Source organism: Phyllobates terribilis, unplaced genomic scaffold (assembly GCF_046119375.1).
Source record: "Phyllobates terribilis strain yellow unplaced genomic scaffold, ASM4611937v1 Scaffold_4__5_contigs__length_816908805, whole genome shotgun sequence".
Lineage (NCBI taxonomy): Eukaryota > Metazoa > Chordata > Amphibia > Anura > Dendrobatidae > Phyllobates > Phyllobates terribilis.
In genome coordinates this window covers 679,032,298-679,052,224 of record NW_027362764.1, presented here as the reverse complement: position 1 = coordinate 679,052,224, position 19,927 = coordinate 679,032,298, and the positions used below count along the sequence as shown (strand labels likewise).

The following is a 19,927-nucleotide window of genomic DNA, read 5'->3' as shown; positions in this document are numbered from 1 at the left end:
CATGTTACTTCTGCTGGCCCTCGCTAGGCGGCTGGCATCCAAAACCTTCCCTGGGCACCTGCTGAAAGCTTGGCCCCTTCACGGCACCGGGTGCTTTTAACGCCATCATTTCCACACGGCGAGCTGCGGAGTCAATAAGCACTCCTAGCCGTGGTAAGGAGCTCGGTGTCAGGCCTGCGTGAAGGGCGGCGGGGTAGCGTACTTAGCTGCCAACTGGCTCAGAGGCCTTGGGGCTTCCATCATCTAAGTTACTTAAGGTCGGTGTCCGGCAAGGCGCCGTTCCATGCTAGCCGAGCTGGGCAGTAGGGCAAAACGTCATCAAAATAGTCTACAGCACCCGGTGTTCCCAGGAGGTCTCCCATTCAAGTACTGTCCGAGCCCAGCCCTGCTTTGCTTCCGAGATCAAACGAGATCGGGCGTATCCAAGGTGGTATGGCCAATAGACGCTGCTCGATCCATCGCCCAGCCAGCCTTTCTCAGGATCGGTTGATGGCGAGCAATCTGGCCGTGACGGGGCGGGCTCCGAAGGGTCCATGCAAAAGCTGTGCCATCCCTACAGGTGTGGTTTGTTTAGCAGTGATTCACCCGCCGCATCAGGTGTCTTCAAAAATGACTCGGCGCAGGGTCTCCTGCAGGCTAAACCCTTCATCGCGGTAATGTGACAGAAAGATCAAGCTGGACCCGTAACTTGGGGGCGAAGCGAGACGTCCAGGGGTGAATGAAGGAAGAGGGTGAGATGGTTGCCAGTGACTTTGAGCTGCTCTTCAGGGGGGAGGGTCGTGTTGCCTGCAAAGGTCTTCTGCTTGGGGTTACCGGTAGTTGCCTCCAGCCACCCGGGAGATGCTTTTCCTGGTGAAAAGGAGCCTAGTATTAAAAGTAAATGAGCAACAATGCTGGAGGCCCACGGTGATCAGAAGGATGCTGGTATTTTGCAGAGATGAAATAGCGCAAGAGAGAAAGCAAATGAAAAAAAGAAAAGAGAATGAATGTGTGCACTTGTGAAAGGGAATGGAAAAAAGGCAAAGAAGAGAGTGCCCCCTGCTGGTGGAAGGAAGGAAAAAGCAAAAGCCTACAGCACCTGGCATTCCCAGGCGGTCTCTGTTAAATGGTTAATTGTGGAAATTCATTTGGAATGTTAATCGATAATCATTTTTCTGAGTTCTATGCCTCAGCCATCGTGTCTAGTTGACATGCGCTATTTGTGTGTGTATTTTTGGTTCACTACCATATGTAGAACAGGTGTCCATACGACTGGCTATAAAAGCCCATGGCACAGAAAGGGGGGGCTCTCTTGCTCTGCCCACCCCACAAGACACAGTATCTTCATGCTGAGAAGCAGATGACATGTAGGCCTGGACACATGCTGGACAAAGACATGATTTACCAGCCAGGATCCAAGGAAAGATGGTTGAATCTCAACAATTAAGCTAATTATGGACAAATGGACAATTACTTTATAACTAATTATTTTATGTACCTGCTGCAATCTGATTCTTTTTAATGGACAATCCAAGAATAAATAGATATATTTTTTTATAAGAATATCGTGATATTGATACTTTGAGAAGTCCTCAGTAGAAAAAAATAATACAGGAAGAGTATTATTTTACAATGGTGAGCCAGCCAGTCCTGTTTTTTTGTTTTTTAAATTAAGTAAGTGAATTTCTTCCGTGAACAAGGGGGGAGTCCTGACGAGCTGAACAGCTGTTGTTCACGTGTCAGTAAATTCACTAGTTTGTCACGAGAAGCAGAAAGGACCTACAGACTGAGGAAAGACAGGAAGCAGAGGTACTAACAAGGAACAGAATCACACAGGAAAAGAATCAGACGAACTGAAGACAGGACGTGCTGATAAAGAGAAGCCAAGGAATCTTAAGGTAAGCAAAATATGGATATAATTTCTTGTTTTGCTAAACAAAGTAATATTAATTTCAAAGTTCATGTAGGAGATGACATAGAAGTTTTGTGTCTCAGTTTGTACAAAGAATGTGAATTGCAAAATTTACAGTTAACTTCTAAATTGGTAAATAGAGACAAACAGAAATTGAGAAATATTCTACATTTGGTAGATTTTTTTCATAGTCTTGTGTTAGAGATTTCTAAGCAGGAAAATAGTGTAGAAGTGTCAGACGGTGATACTGATTCTGACTGTAATGTGGAAAATGAACAAGAAGTAAGACACGTGTCTGTAACTGAAGGTGACCTTGGGTCTGAACAAGAGACGGACATACAAAAACCTGACATGGGAGGAGACATGACTGACATACGAGAAACCGATATACTAGGTGATGTGGGAGGAGACGTGAGTGACATAGGAGGAACGGACGTACAAGAGCCACTAAAAATATCAGAGAATTCTGGAATTACCCAGGCTCAACTCCAAATTAAAATGAGGAAAAATTTGCTGAAATTATACAAAATCATGCCAAAATATGATGTCAAAATCCATGCCTGTAGAAATTCAGAGACATTTGAGAGCTTCTCTGATAAGTTTGATTTATCCAATGAGGAGAGGAATCAATTATTTAAAATATGGATTCCTGTGACATTGTCCAGACGTTTACATTTAATGCCCTGTGAAAATGACTCTCCTAATGGATGGGAAAATGATTCGGACAGATTAAGATATTTGATTTATTGTGTCACAAAGGATTTTCCCAACATAGAAGATCTGCAGAAACTAAGGATTGGTAGGAAGGAATGTACATATACATTCATGTCCATATTTGAACGGTTGTACAAAGCTCTCATCAAAAATGGAAAAGTACAACATATGATAACAACTTTTGTACAAAAATTCAAATTCCTAAATTCAGTTTTCCAAGTTATGGCATCACAAAAAAATTCATTATTTGAATGTGCGCAGATGCTGGATTTTGTTAGAAAACATGAGAATCGTGAAAAGAAAATAAATCAAGCTAAATTTATAAAACCAGGAAAGGTAAAATCTTACCAAAAGCCAATATCAAACTCTCCTAGACTGAATCATCCCCATAGTGAACTCTATCAAATACGCAGAAGATTTCATACATGTTATAAGCCATATCAGCCAGTGCAAAGATCCATCTCTCCACAGAATGAGTTAATTCTCAGTCAGAACTGTGATTCTCTAAAAAGGAAAATGGCTGAAACTGATGGACAGAGACAGGTGAGATGACCAACTCACAGTGACGTCATGGAATGTGGACAGAAGAACAGGCAGTTCTCTGAGGTTTTGAAGGATAGAAAACTGTCTTTCCTAAATAGGGCGTTCCTGGAGATATTTGAGAGAGACAGAAGATTTGGTTTAGGGGGTGGCTAAGGAAAAACTGTAATTATAATGTTGTATCAAAATGTAATACAATGTCTCAATATTTATTTATGATCTTATACAGTAAAATTGTAGTTACTTGGTTATAATAGTTCATATATATATATATATATATATATATACACACTTGTCTAAGTAGAGATTGCGTATAATTGTATTTATATATATGTTTATAAAATATATATATATATTAATTAATAAATTAGAACTTCATATATATAAATTTAAGTAACAATATTTTGAATTACATTAGTACCATCCAATATATCTATAAGATATTTAATTAATTCTGTTTCTGTATGAATTTGATATTTAATTTTATTTTCTTATATTTCCTTAGAGTTTTCATTCCAAAGCAGGATTTGATCAAAGAACTCTAAAATGGATTTATTTCTTTATTCACACAGGAAGTGAAAAAATTGCATGATTTTATGTGTATAACATTTTAAAATAATAACAATATATCTAGTTGAACTATAATATATATGTAATACTTATTAATTCTCTTGTGTTGCTAATATTTTCTGTGCATGAAGTGTTCGTGCAAATTAAAGTAGCTTTACAGCATGACGTGTGACAGCTGCGGCCTTTGAACTTTGAGCTAATAGTATAGGATCCCATTCATTCTATTTTCAACTGATGTAACTTAAGACCGGGCAGCCAGTGAAAAAAGAATCTAAGGCAAGAGTTTTTTCAAGTGTCTGAAATTCCAGTGACTTACTCTCATATTATATAATATGTACTTGGGGAATATTCAAAGAAATATAAAGATATTCAATTGATATGGCAATGCGCATTAATAAATTGGGATACAACAATTTTGGGTTAAATATATATATATATATATATAAAACTTCATATGTGGAATGTTTGAGTTGAACAGATCTGTGAATGTCAGAGTGAAGGTGACAGATGAGTAAATCAGCAGCTGCTAAGTGTGATTGATGTGACAGAGGCCTCGTATGTTTGTATGTTTGAAAAAAAAAAATGTTTCTTTATGTGAAGGTACAAAAATATATTTAATTCTGAGGAAATTATAATACATAATTAGGTATTATCTACATATATATATTTCTATATTTCTTTAATAATTATTATTTCTTGATTTAACTAATAGTGGATAAGGGCAACCACACATCAAAATGGTTTACAAAGCAAATTTATATTTAGAATAATTTTCCACATGATAATATTCTTGAATAACTATAATATTATTTTTAATGGTTACCTAAATAGGTACACACCTCTCTTTAGTCAAATCTATGCTACACATCGATATGAAATTTATGCACAATATTTCTAGAAGAATAATTATTTTTAATTTAGTTCTGATATATACATACATTTTATAAATAATATTTTTGGTATTAAGGGGGAAAATGTGTTTTTGATCCTGATTACATAATGACTTTTGATCAATACTTATTTTCCACACATTTTAATAAAGAAGAAATAATAATAAGGTACTATGGTATAATTAAGAAGGGTATTACATGCAAAGTTGCATAATTTAATATTTATTGGTGGTACAAGGTTATGACAAATATGAAATCATCCAGATAATGGAGCTATAAGGGTATTTTTTATGGAGAATATAATTACTCTGCATTTGTCATTAAAATTTGAAGGCCTTATTTTTATTTTTATTCTTATTTTTACTCTTAATTTTATTTTTCATTTTTAAAATTTTATTCTTACTTTATACTTCTTATTTTTCTATTTTTTCATATTTTAATTCTCATTTGATTTTATTTCAGTTCAATATCTCAATTGAGAAAACACATTAATATTTAATAAAGTAATGTCTAATACAAGAGTATTGCTTCATTAAATATATATTGCTAAGGAAAAAAATGTATACATTTTCTGAGTAAACACAACAATTCATTTATTCATTTATTCATTCATTCATTCATACATTCATATATTTATTCATTTTGGTTCAGGAGTATACATTCTTTGATATTATTGGTTTAATAAAGATATAAAAACTTGTTTTTTCAAAATACACTGACACCTATGGGTTGGAAAAGGTAATTACACCTATGACAAAAAAATGTTCTATCATATGGAGAACTTGATTGATAATGAATTATTATCTATTATTGTTTATTATTCCAAACATAATTTATTTTAATATTTTGATAATAATTAGATGGATATTACTGATTGCTATGGTACGCTGTGATATTATAGGTTAGGAAAAGCTGCCAGATTTGGTATCAGATTAGGGAATGAAGACTTCAATCAAGACATCGCAATTATGAATTCTATCTTAATAAAGACTTTTAATTTTTATAAATCAAAGAGATTCTCAAAAGTTACAAGAAGAAGCAACTGATATTCGGACGTCTCAGAAGGTAACAGGTGTGAATGCTGAGTGTTATAATAGACTGTGTCCATTACATACAATACAATTCACACCACTGATCACCAGGACGGCAGAGGACGATGATCCTATATGTACTGTGTTGTGTTCAAGTTTCATCACGTTCCAGTGGTTTCTTATCACCTGCAACGCTTCAATGAAAGCTGGTGAACAGGTAATACCTGGCATATGTGTCCTGTATATAAAGGACTGAGTACTGGTTATGGTGCTATATAAAGCAGGGAAGTGTCAAGTTAACCCTTGCTTTACTGACCAAAGACGTCACATCTGTTCCAAAAGTGACACGAGACCAGTGCGGACACACGGAAGATTCCAAAGACGATCCAACGTAAGTCTAGGTGACACTGCACAGATATTAAAGCTACATTTCATCCATGGACTTTGTTTTCTTATCAACTGACACACATGATTTTTCTAATAAAGAGTACAGTTTTGGACAGAACAATAATGAACACAATTATGGACTGTACAATATCTACATGCTGTAATTTATTTCAAAGGAGTTTTCATCTAAAGACTGTGTTATAAAAGAACCAAGAAGAAGACGAGACGACGACCCGATGACATCAGATGATGACGATTGAACCCGCGATTGCTTCAATTTAGATATAGGGAAGTATAATTATACATATTAAATGAATATTAGTCACGGCTTACCATAACATGAATTCACGTCATTATATAACAATAATCCGATATTGATACTATTATTACTATTATTATTATTATGGAAATTTAATGATATTGCCAAGGAAGAAGGAAAGAAAAAATTATTGATAAATGTATCTTCTTTTGAGAATTTTCAGTTAAAGTCCTTTTATGCTCAAAAAATGGGGAAATGTTAAATGGTTAATTATGGAAATTCATTTGGAATGTTAATCGATAATCATTTTTCTGAGTTCTATGCCTCAGCCATCGTGTCTAGTTGACATGCGCTATTTGTGTGTGTATTTTTGGTTCACTACCATATGTAGAACAGGTGTCCATACGACTGGCTATAAAAGCCCATGGTACAGAAAGGGGGGGCTCTCTTGCTCTGCCCACCCCACAAGACACAGAATCTTCATGCTGAGAAGCAGATGACATGTAGGCCTGGACACATGCTGGACAAAGACATGATTTACCAGCCAGGATCCAAGGAAAGATGGGTGAATCTCAACAATTAAGCTAATTATGGACAAATGGACAATTACATTATAACTAATTATTGTATGTACCTGCTGCAGTCTGATTCTTTTTAATGGACAATCCAAGAATAAATAGATACATTTTTTTATAAGAATATCGTGATATTGATACTTTGAGAAGTCCTTAGTAGAAAAAAAATAACACAAGAAAAGTATTATTTTACAGTCTCCCATCCAAGTACTAACCAGGCCCAACCCTGCTTAGCTTCCAAGATATGGTGTGTTCAGGGTGGTGTGGCTGTAGGCAGAGACAAGCCTCTTACTTGCTGCATTTCTACTTTGACGTCTGGCTGCCGGCTGCCCTTTCCAGTGCTCAGCAAGACCAGGTCCTTTTGTGCTTTCCCTTCTCTTCAATTTTTTTGCTGGCTTCCTTAAAAGGTCTTGTAGACACAACGCCCCACTCAGAGCCGCTGAGCTCACTGATCGACTGCAGCGCTGTCGACGGAACGTCAGCTTCACGGCCAATGCCACAGGCTGGGAGCAGAGGCGAGACTCACCGGTAGACTCGGGTAGGGTGAGTAGAGCGCGGTTAGTTGCTTTCTAATAGCCTGCAGCCAGGGATTAACTTTTAATGAAAGGGAACAATCCCTTTGACTGTCTGCAGCGTGCCACACCTAGGAAGCGCACTCTCACACACAAGCCAGCATGCACACGTGCTTGCACGTGACAACACCCCCTATCTGCCCCTACAACCTCTCCGTCACCATGCGTCAGACACTCCTGCCTGTTTTATAATTTCAGGGCCCTAGCAGGAATCACCCCCCCCTCCCCAATTCCTTCCGCACCTTCCTTGCCTTCCTTGCACTGAGGTTAGCTCTTTGTCAGCCGTCTGGCTTGGTTACACAAGCTTCTTTGCAGAGAAACATGTTACTTCTGCTGGCCCTCGCTAGGCGGCCGGCATCCAAAACCTTCCCTGGGCACCTGCTGAAAGCCTGGCCCCTTCACGGCCCCGGGTGCTTTTAATGCCATCATTTCCACACGGCGAGCTGCGGAGTCAATAAGCACTCCTAGCCGTGGCAAGGAGCTCGATTTCAGGCCTGCATGAAGGCGGCGGGGTAGCGTACTTAGCTGCCAACTGGCTCAGAGGCCTTGGGGCTTCCATCATCTAAGTTACTTAAGATCGGTGTCCGGCAAGGCGCCGTTCCATGCTAGCCGAGCTGGGCAGTAGGGCAAAACGTCATCAAAATAGTCTACAGCACCCGGTGTTCCCAGGAGGTCTCCCATCCAGGTACTGTCCAAGCCCAGCCCTGCTTTGCTTCCGAGATCAGACGAGATCGGGTGTATCCAAGGTGGTATGGCCAGTAGACGCTGTCTGATCCATCGCCCGGCCAGCCTTTCTCAGGATCGCTTGGTGGCGAGCAATCTGGCCGTGACGGGGCGGGCTCTGAAGGGTCCATGCAAAGGCTGTGCCATCCCTACAGGTGTGGTTTGTTTAGCAGTGATTCACCCGACGCATCAGGTGTCTTCAAAAATGTCTCGGCGCAGGGACTCCTGCAGGCTAAACCCTTCATCGCGGTAATGTGACAGAAAGAGCAAGCTGGACGCATAACTTGGGGACGGAGCGAGACGTCCAGGGGTGAATGAAGGAAGAGGGTGAGATGGTTGCCAGTGACTTTCAGCTGCTCTTTAGGGGGGAGGGTCGTGTTGCCTGCAAAGGTCTTCTGCTTGGGGTTACCGGTGGTTGCCTCCAGCCACGCGGGAGACGCTGGTCCTGGTGAAAAGGAGCCTTGTATTAAAAGTAAAGAAGCAACAATGCTGGAGGCCCACAGTGATCAGAAGGATGCTGGTATTTTGCAGAGATGAAATAGCGCAAGAGAGAAAGCAAATGAAAAAAAGAAAAGAGAATGAATGTGTGCACTTGTGAAAGGGAATGGAAAAAAGGCATAGAAGAGAGTGCCCCCTGCTGGTGGAAGGAAGGAAAAAGCAAAAGCCTACAGCACCTGGCATTCCCAGGCGGTCTCTGTTAAATGGTTAATTATGGAAATTCATTTGGAATGTTAATCGATAATCATTTTTCTGAGTTCTATGCCTCAGCCATCGTGTCTAGTTGACATGCACTATTTGTGTGTGTATTTTTGGTTCACTACCATATGTAGAACAGGTGTCCATATGACTGGCTATAAAAGCCCATGGTACAGAAAGGGGGGGCTCTCTTGCTCTGCCCACCCCACAAGACACAGAATCTTCATGCTGAGAAGCAGATGACACGTAGGCCTGGACACATGCTGGACAAAGACATGATTTACCAGCCAGGATCCAAGGAAAGATGGGTGAATCTCAACAATTAAGCTAATTATGGACAAATAGACAATTACTTTATAACTAATTATTGTATGTACCTGCTGCAATCTGATTCTTTTTAATGGACAATCCAAGAATAAATAGATACATTTTTTTATAAGAATATCGTGATATTGATACTTTGAGAAGTCCTCAGTAGAAAAAAATAATACAGGAAGAGTATTATTTTACAATGGTGAGCCAGCCAGTCCTGTTTTTTTGTTTTTTAAATTAAGTAAGTGAATTTCTTCCGTGAACAAGGGGGGAGTCCTGACGAGCTGAACAGCTGTTGTTCACGTGTCAGTAAATTCACTAGTTTGTCACGAGAAGCAGAAAGGACCTACAGACTGAGGAAAGACAGGAAGCAGAGGTACTAACAAGGAACAGAATCACACAGGAAAAGAATCAGACGAACTGAAGACAGGACGTGCTGATAAAGAGAAGCCAAGGAATCTTAAGGTAAGCAAAATATGGATATAATTTCTTCTTTTGCTAAACAAAGTAATATTAATTTCAAAGTTAATGTAGGAGATGACATAGAAGTTTTGTGGCTCAGTTTATACAAAGAATGTGAATTGCAGAATTTACAGTTAACTTCTAAATTGGTAAATAGAGACAAACAGAAATTGAGAAATATTCTACATTTGGTAGATTTTTTTCATAGTCTTGTGTTAGAGATTTCTAAGCAGGAAAATAGTGTAGAAGTGTCAGACGGTGATACTGATTCTGACTGTAATGTGGAAAATGAACAAGAAGTAAGACATGTGTCTGTAACTGAAGGTGACCTTGGGTCTGACCAAGAGACGGACATACAGAATCCTGACATGGGAGGAGACATGACTGACATACGAGAAACCGATATACTAGGTGATGTGGGAGGAGACGTGAGTGACGTAGGAGGAATGGACGTACAAGAGCCACTAAAAATATCAGAGAATTCTGGAATTACCCAGGCTCAACTCCAAATTAAAATAAGGAAAAATTTGCTGAAATTATACAAAATCATGCCAAAATATGATGTCAAAATCCATGCCTGTAGAAATTCAGAGACATTTGAGAGCTTCTCTGATAAGTTTGATTTATCCAATGAGGAGAGGAATCAATTATTTAAAATATGGATTCCTGTGACCTTGTCCAGACGTTTACATTTAATGCCCTGTGAAAATGACTCTCCTAATGGATGGGAAAATGATTCGGACAGATTAAGATATTTGATTTATTGTGTCACAAAGGATTTTCCCAACATAGAAGATCTGCAGAAACTAAGGATTGGTAGGAAGGAATGTACATATACATTCATGTCCATATTTGAACGGTTGTACAAAGCTCTCATCAAAAATGGAAAAGTACAACATATGATAACAACTTTTGTACAAAAATTCAAATTCCTAAATTCAGTTTCCCAAGTTATGGCATCACAAAAAAATTCATTATTTGAATGTGCGCAGATGCTGGATTTTGTTAGAAAACATGAGAATCGTGAAAAGAAAATAAATCAAGCTAAATTTATAAAACCAGGAAAGGTAAAATCTTACCAAAAGCCAATATCAAACTCTCCTAGACTGAGTCATCCCCATAGTGAACTCTATCAAATACACAGAAGATTTCATATATGTTATAAGCCATATCAGCCAGTGCAAAGATCCATCTCTCCACAGAATGAGTTAATTCTCAGTCAGAACTGTGATTCTCTAAAAAGGAAAATGGCTGAAACTGATGGACAGAGACAGGTGAGACGACCAACTCACAGTGACGTCATGGAATGTGGACAGAAGAACAGGCAGTTCTCTGAGGTTTTGAAGGATAGAAAAATGTCTTTCCTAAATAGGGCGTTCCTGGAGATATTTGAGAGAGACAGAAGATTTGGTTTAGGGGGTGGCTAAGGAAAAACTGTAATTATAATGTTGTATCAAAATGTAATACAATGTCTCAATATTTATTTATGATCTTATACAGTAAAATTGTAGTTACTTGGTTATAATAGTTCATATATATATGTATATATATATATATATATATACACACTTGTCTAAGTAGAGATTGCGTATAATTGTATTTATATATATGTTTATAAAATATATATATATATTAATTAATAAATTAGAACTTCATATATATAAATTTAAGTAACAATATTTTGAATTACATTAGTACCATCCAATATATCTATAAGATATTTAATTAATTCTGTTTCTGTATGAATTTGATATTTAATTTTATTTTCTTATATTTCCTTAGAGTTTTCATTCCAAAGCAGGATTTGATCAAAGAACTCTAAAATGGATTTATTTCTTTATTCACACAGGAAGTGAAAAAATTGCATGATTTTATGTGTATAACATTTTAAAATAATAACAATATATCTAGTTGAACTATAATATATATGTAATACTTATTAATTCTCTTGTGTTGCTAATATTTTCTGTGCATGAAGTGTTCGTGCAAATTAAAGTAGCTTTACAGCATGACGTGTGACAGCTGCGGCCTTTGAACTTTGAGCTAATAGTATAGGATCCCATTCATTCTATTTTCAACTGATGTAACTTAAGACCGGGCAGCCAGTGAAAAAAGAATCTAAGGCAAGAGTTTTTTCAAGTGTCTGAAATTCCAGTGACTTACTCTCATATTATATAATATGTACTTGGGGAATATTCAAAGAAATATAAAGATATTCAATTGATATGGCAATGCGCATTAATAAATTGGGATACAACAATTTTGGGTTAAATATATATATATATATATAAAACTTCATATGTGGAATGTTTGAGTTGAACAGATCTGTGAATGTCAGAGTGAAGGTGACAGATGAGTAAATCAGCAGCTGCTAAGTGTGATTGATGTGACAGAGGCCTCGTATGTTTGTATGTTTGAAAAAAAAAATGTTTCTTTATGTGAAGGTACAAAAATATATTTAATTCTGAGGAAATTATAATACATAATTAGGTATTATCTACATATATATATTTCTATATTTCTTTAATAATTATTATTTCTTGATTTAACTAATAGTGGATAAGGGCAACCACACATCAAAATGGTTTACAAAGCAAATTTATATTTAGAATAATTTTCCACATGATAATATTCTTGAATAACTATAATATTATTTTTAATGGTTACCTAAATAGGTACACACCTCTCTTTAGTCAAATCTATGCTACACATCGATATGAAATTTATGCACAATATTTCTAGAAGAATAATTATTTTTAATTTAGTTCTGATATATACATACATTTTATAAATAATATTTTTGGTATTAAGGGGGAAAATGTGTTTTTGATCCTGATTACATAATGACTTTTGATCAATACTTATTTTCCACACATTTTAATAAAGAAGAAATAATAATAAGGTACTATGGTATAATTAAGAAGGGTATTACATGCAAAGTTGCATAATTTAATATTTATTGGTGGTACAAGGTTATGACAAATATGAAATCATCCAGATAATGGAGCTATAAGGGTATTTTTTATGGAGAATATAATTACTCTGCATTTGTCATTAAAATTTAAAGGCCTTATTTTTATTTTTATTCTTATTTTTACTCTTAATTTTATTTTTCATTTTTAAAATTTTATTCTTACTTTATACTTCTTATTTTTCTATTTTTTCATATTTTAATTCTCATTTGATTTTATTTCAGTTCAATATCTCAATTGAGAAAACACATTAATATTTAATAAAGTAATGTCTAATACAAGAGTATTGCTTCATTAAATATATATTGCTAAGGAAAATAATGTATACATTTTCTGAGTAAACACAACAATTCATTTATTCATTTATTCATTCATTCATTCATACATTCATATATTTATTCATTTTGGTTCAGGAGTATACATTCTTTGATATTATTGGTTTAATAAAGATATAAAAACTTGTTTTTTCAAAATACACTGACACCTATGGGTTGGAAAAGGTAATTACACCTATGACATAAAAATGTTCTATCATATGGAGAACTTGATTGATAATGAATTATTATCTATTATTGTTTATTATTCCAAACATAATTTATTTTAATATTTTGATAATAATTAGATGGATATTACTGATTGCTATGGTACGCTGTGATATTATAGGTTAGGAAAAGCTGCCAGATTTGGTATCAGATTAGGGAATGAAGACTTCAATCAAGACATCGCAATTATGAATTCTATCTTAATAAAGACTTTTAATTTTTATAAATCAAAGAGATTCTCAAAAGTTACAAGAAGAAGCAACTGATATCCGGACGTCTCAGAAGGTAACAGGTGTGAATGCTGAGTGTTATAATAGACTGAGTCCATTACATACAATACAATTCACACCACTGATCACCAGGACGGCAGAGGACGATGATCCTATATGTACTGTGTTGTGTTCAAGTTTCATCACGTTCCAGTGGTTTCTTATCACCTGCAACGCTTCAATGAAAGCTGGTGAACAGGTAATACCTGGCATATGTGTCCTGTATATAAAGGACTGAGTACTGGTTATGGTGCTATATAAAGCAGGGAAGTGTCAAGTTAACCCTTGCTTTACTGACCAAAGACGTCACATCTGTTCCAAAAGTGACACGAGACCAGTGCGGACACACGGAAGATTCCAAAGACGATCCAACGTAAGTCCAGGTGACACTGCACAGATATTAAAGCTACATTTCATCCATGGACTTTGTTTTCTTATCAACTGACACACATGATCTTTCTAATAAAGAGTACAGTTTTGGACAGAACAATAATGAACACAATTATGGACTGTACAATATCTACATGCTGTAATTTATTTCAAAGGAGTTTTCATCTAAAGACTGTGTTATAAAAGAACCAAGAAGAAGACGAGACGACGACCCGATGACATCAGATGATGACGATTGAACCCGCGATTGCTTCAATTTAGATATAGGGAAGTATAATTATACATATTAAATGAATATTAGTCACGGCTTACCATAACATGAATTCACGTCATTATATAACAATAATCCGATATTGATACTATTATTACTATTATTATTATTATGGAAATTTAATGATATTGCCAAGGAAGAAGGAAAGAAAAAATGATTGATAAATGTATCTTCTTTTGAGATTTTTCAGTTAAAGTCCTTTTATGCTCAAAAAAGGGGGAAATGTTAAATGGTTAATTATGGAAATTCATTTGGAATGTTAATCGATAATCATTTTTCTGAGTTCTATGCCTCAGCCATCGTGTCTAGTTGACATGCGCTATTTGTGTGTGTATTTTTGGTTCACTACCATATGTAGAACAGGTGTCCATACGACTGGCTATAAAAGCCCATGGTACAGAAAGGGGGGGCTCTCTTGCTCTGCCCACCCCACAAGACACAGAATCTTCATGCTGAGAAGCAGATGACATGTAGGCCTGGACACATGCTGGACAAAGACATGATTTACCAGCCAGGATCCAAGGAAAGATGGGTGAATCTCAACAATTAAGCTAATTATGGACAAATGGACAATTACATTATAACTAATTATTGTATGTACCTGCTGCAGTCTGATTCTTTTTAATGGACAATCCAAGAATAAATAGATACATTTTTTTATAAGAATATCGTGATATTGATACTTTGAGAAGTCCTTAGTAGAAAAAAAATAACACAGGAAGAGTAATATTTTACAGTCTCCCATGCAAGTACTAACCAGGCCCAACCCTGCTTAGCTTCCAAGATAAGGTGTGTTCAGGGTGGTGTGGCCGTAGGCAGAGACAAGCCTCTCGCTTGCTGCATTTCTACTTTGACGTCTGGCTGCCGGCTGCCCTTTCCAGTGCTCAGCAAGACCAGGTCCTTTTGTGCTTTCCCTTCTCTTCAATTTTTTTGCTGGCTTCCTTAAAAGGTCTTGTAGACACAACGCCCCACTCAGAGCCGCTGAGCTCACTGATCGGCTGCAGCGCTGTCAACGGAACGTCAGATTCACGGCCAATGCCACAAGCTGGGAGCAGAGGCGAGACTCACCGGTAGACTCGGGTAGGGTGAGTAGAGCGCGGTTAGTTGCTTTCTAATAGCCTGCAGCCAGGGATTAACTTTTAATGAAAGGGAACAATCCCTTTGACTGTCTGCAGCGCGCCACACCTAGGAAGCGCACTCTCACACACAAGCCAGCATGCACACGTGCTTGCACGTGACAACACCCCCTATCTGCCCCTACATCCTCTCCGTCACCATGCGTCAGACACTCCTGCCTGTTTTATGATTTCAGGACCCTAGCAGGAATCACCCCCCCTCCCCAATTCCTTCCGCACCTTCCTTGCCTTCCTTGCACTGAGGTTAGCTCTTTGTCATCCGTCTGGCTTGGTTACACAAGCTTCTTTGCAGAGAAACATGTTACTTCTGCTGGCCCTCGCTAGGCGGCCGGCATCCAAAACCTTCCCTGGGCACCTGCTGAAAGCCTGGCCCCTTCACGGCCCCTTCACGGCCCCGGGTGCTTTTAATGCCATCATTTCCACACGACGAGCTGCGGAGTCAATAAGCACTCCTAGCCGTGGCAAGGAGCTTGATTTCAGGCCTGCATGAAGGCGGCGGGGTAGCGTACTTAGCTGCCAACTGGCTCAGAGGCCTTGGGGCTTCCATCATCTAAGTTACTTAAGATCGGTGTCCGGCAAGGCGCCGTTCCATGCTAGCCGAGCTGGGCAGTAGGGCAAAACGTCATCAAAATAGTCTACAGCACCCGGTGTTCCCAGGAGGTCTCCCATCCAGGTACTGTCCAAGCCCAGCCCTGCTTTGCTTCCGAGATCAGACGAGATCGGGCGTATCCAAGGTGGTATGGCCAGTAGACGCTGTCTGATCCATCGCCCGGCCAGCCTTTCTCAGGATCGCTTGGTGGCGAGCAATCTGGCCGTGACGGGGCGGGCTCTGAAGGGTCCATGCAAAGGCTGTGCCATCCCTACAGGTGTGGTTTGTTTAGCAGTGATTCACCCGACGCATCAGGTGTCTTCAAAAATGTCTCGGCGCAGGGACTCCTGCAGGCTAAACCCTTCATCGCGGTAATGTGACAGAAAGAGCAAGCTGGACGCATAACTTGGGGACGGAGCGAGACGTCCAGGGGTGAATGAAGGAAGAGGGTGAGATGGTTGCCAGTGACTTTCAGCTGCTCTTTAGGGGGGAGGGTCGTGTTGCCTGCAAAGGTCTTCTGCTTGTGGTTACCGGTGGTTGCCTCCAGCCACGCGGGAGACGCTGGTCCTGGTGAAAAGGAGCCTTGTATTAAAAGTAAAGAAGCAACAATGCTGGAGGCCCACAGTGATCAGAAGGATGCTGGTATTTTGCAGAGATGAAATAGCGCAAGAGAGAAAGCAAATGAAAAAAAGAAAAGAGAATGAATGTGTGCACTTGTGAAAGGGAATGGAAAAAAGGCATAGAAGAGAGTGCCCCCTGCTGGTGGAAGGAAGGAAAAAGCAAAAGCCTACAGCACCTGGCATTCCCAGGCGGTCTCTGTTAAATGGTTAATTATGGAAATTCATTTGGAATGTTAATCGATAATCATTTTTCTGAGTTCTATGCCTCAGCCATCGTGTCTAGTTGACATGCACTATTTGTGTGTGTATTTTTGGTTCACTACCATATGTAGAACAGGTGTCCATATGACTGGCTATAAAAGCCCATGGTACAGAAAGGGGGGGCTTTCTTGCTCTGCCCACCCCACAAGACACAGTATCTTCATGCTGAGAAGCAGATGACACGTAGGCCTGGACACATGCTGGACAAAGACATGATTTACCAGCCAGGATCCAAGGAAAGATGGGTGAATCTCAACAATTAAGCTAATTATGGACAAATGGACAATTACTTTATAACTAATTATTGTATGTACCTGCTGCAATCTGATTCTTTTTAATGGACAATCCAAGAATAAATAGATACATTTTTTTATAAGAATATCGTGATATTGATACTTTGAGAAGTCCTCAGTAGAAAAAAATAATACAGGAAGAGTATTATTTTACAATGGTGAGCCAGCCAGTCCTGTTTTTTTGTTTTTTAAATTAAGTAAGTGAATTTCTTCCGTGAACAAGGGGGGAGTCCTGACGAGCTGAACAGCTGTTGTTCACGTGTCAGTAAATTCACTAGTTTGTCACGAGAAGCAGAAAGGACCTACAGACTGAGGAAAGACAGGAAGCAGAGGTACTAACAAGGAACAGAATCACACAGGAAAAGAATCAGACGAACTGAAGACAGGACGTGCTGATAAAGAGAAGCCAAGGAATCTTAAGGTAAGCAAAATATGGATATAATTTCTTCTTTTGCTAAACAAAGTAATATTAATTTCAAAGTTAATGTAGGAGATGACATAGAAGTTTTGTGGCTCAGTTTATACAAAGAATGTGAATTGCAGAATTTACAGTTAACTTCTAAATTGGTAAATAGAGACAAACAGAAATTGAGAAATATTCTACATTTGGTAGATTTTTTTCATAGTCTTGTGTTAGAGATTTCTAAGCAGGAAAATAGTGTAGAAGTGTCAGACGGTGATACTGATTCTGACTGTAATGTGGAAAATGAACAAGAAGTAAGACATGTGTCTGTAACTGAAGGTGACCTTGGGTCTGACCAAGAGACGGACATACAGAATCCTGACATGGGAGGAGACATGACTGACATACGAGAAACCGATATACTAGGTGATGTGGGAGGAGACGTGAGTGACGTAGGAGGAATGGACGTACAAGAGCCACTAAAAATATCAGAGAATTCTGGAATTACCCAGGCTCAACTCCAAATTAAAATAAGGAAAAATTTGCTGAAATTATACAAAATCATGCCAAAATATGATGTCAAAATCCATGCCTGTAGAAATTCAGAGACATTTGAGAGCTTCTCTGATAAGTTTGATTTATCCAATGAGGAGAGGAATCAATTATTTAAAATATGGATTCCTGTGACCTTGTCCAGACGTTTACATTTAATGCCCTGTGAAAATGACTCTCCTAATGGATGGGAAAATGATTCGGACAGATTAAGATATTTGATTTATTGTGTCACAAAGGATTTTCCCAACATAGAAGATCTGCAGAAACTAAGGATTGGTAGGAAGGAATGTACATATACATTCATGTCCATATTTGAACGGTTGTACAAAGCTCTCATCAAAAATGGAAAAGTACAACATATGATAACAACTTTTGTACAAAAATTCAAATTCCTAAATTCAGTTTCCCAAGTTATGGCATCACAAAAAAATTCATTATTTGAATGTGCGCAGATGCTGGATTTTGTTAGAAAACATGAGAATCGTGAAAAGAAAATAAATCAAGCTAAATTTATAAAACCAGGAAAGGTAAAATCTTACCAAAAGCCAATATCAAACTCTCCTAGACTGAGTCATCCCCATAGTGAACTCTATCAAATACACAGAAGATTTCATATATGTTATAAGCCATATCAGCCAGTGCAAAGATCCATCTCTCCACAGAATGAGTTAATTCTCAGTCAGAACTGTGATTCTCTAAAAAGGAAAATGGCTGAAACTGATGGACAGAGACAGGTGAGACGACCAACTCACAGTGACGTCATGGAATGTGGACAGAAGAACAGGCAGTTCTCTGAGGTTTTGAAGGATAGAAAAATGTCTTTCCTAAATAGGGCGTTCCTGGAGATATTTGAGAGAGACAGAAGATTTGGTTTAGGGGGTGGCTAAGGAAAAACTGTAATTATAATGTTGTATCAAAATGTAATACAATGTCTCAATATTTATTTATGATCTTATACAGTAAAATTGTAGTTACTTGGTTATAATAGTTCATATATATATGTATATATATATATATATATATATACACACTTGTCTAAGTAGAGATTGCGTATAATTGTATTTATATATATGTTTATAAAATATATATATATATTAATTAATAAATTAGAACTTCATATATATAAATTTAAGTAACAATATTTTGAATTACATTAGTACCATCCAATATATCTATAAGATATTTAATTAATTCTGTTTCTGTATGAATTTGATATTTAATTTTATTTTCTTATATTTCCTTAGAGTTTTCATTCCAAAGCAGGATTTGATCAAAGAACTCTAAAATGGATTTATTTCTTTATTCACACAGGAAGTGAAAAAATTGCATGATTTTATGTGTATAACATTTTAAAATAATAACAATATATCTAGTTGAACTATAATATATATGTAATACTTATTAATTCTCTTGTGTTGCTAATATTTTCTGTGCATGAAGTGTTCGTGCAAATTAAAGTAGCTTTACAGCATGACGTGTGACAGCTGCGGCCTTTGAACTTTGAGCTAATAGTATAGGATCCCATTCATTCTATTTTCAACTGATGTAACTTAAGACCGGGCAGCCAGTGAAAAAAGAATCTAAGGCAAGAGTTTTTTCAAGTGTCTGAAATTCCAGTGACTTACTCTCATATTATATAATATGTACTTGGGGAATATTCAAAGAAATATAAAGATATTCAATTGATATGGCAATGCGCATTAATAAATTGGGATACAACAATTTTGGGTTAAATATATATATATATATATATATAAAACTTCATATGTGGAATGTTTGAGTTGAACAGATCTGTGAATGTCAGAGTGAAGGTGACAGATGAGTAAATCAGCAGCTGCTAAGTGTGATTGATGTGACAGAGGCCTCGTATGTTTGTATGTTTGAAAAAAAAAATGTTTCTTTATGTGAAGGTACAAAAATATATTTAATTCTGAGGAAATTATAATACATAATTAGGTATTATCTACATATATATATTTCTATATTTCTTTAATAATTATTATT

General features: G+C 37.3%; 2 non-coding genes and 1 pseudogene across 2 annotated transcripts; all 3 read right to left on the bottom strand.

Moving 5' to 3' along the window:
• Positions 1 to 325: 325 nt before the first annotated feature.
• On the bottom strand, positions 326 to 445 carry LOC141267443 (5S ribosomal RNA; annotated as a pseudogene).
• Positions 446 to 8,073: 7,628 nt separating this feature from the next.
• On the bottom strand, positions 8,074 to 8,193 carry LOC141266682 (5S ribosomal RNA). The gene has a single exon (XR_012320711.1). It is a non-coding gene; the product is annotated as a 5S ribosomal RNA (ribosomal RNA).
• Positions 8,194 to 15,834: 7,641 nt separating this feature from the next.
• LOC141266869 (5S ribosomal RNA) lies at positions 15,835 to 15,954 on the bottom strand. The gene has a single exon (XR_012320890.1). It is a non-coding gene; the product is annotated as a 5S ribosomal RNA (ribosomal RNA).
• Between the last annotated feature and the right edge of the window lie 3,973 nt (positions 15,955 to 19,927).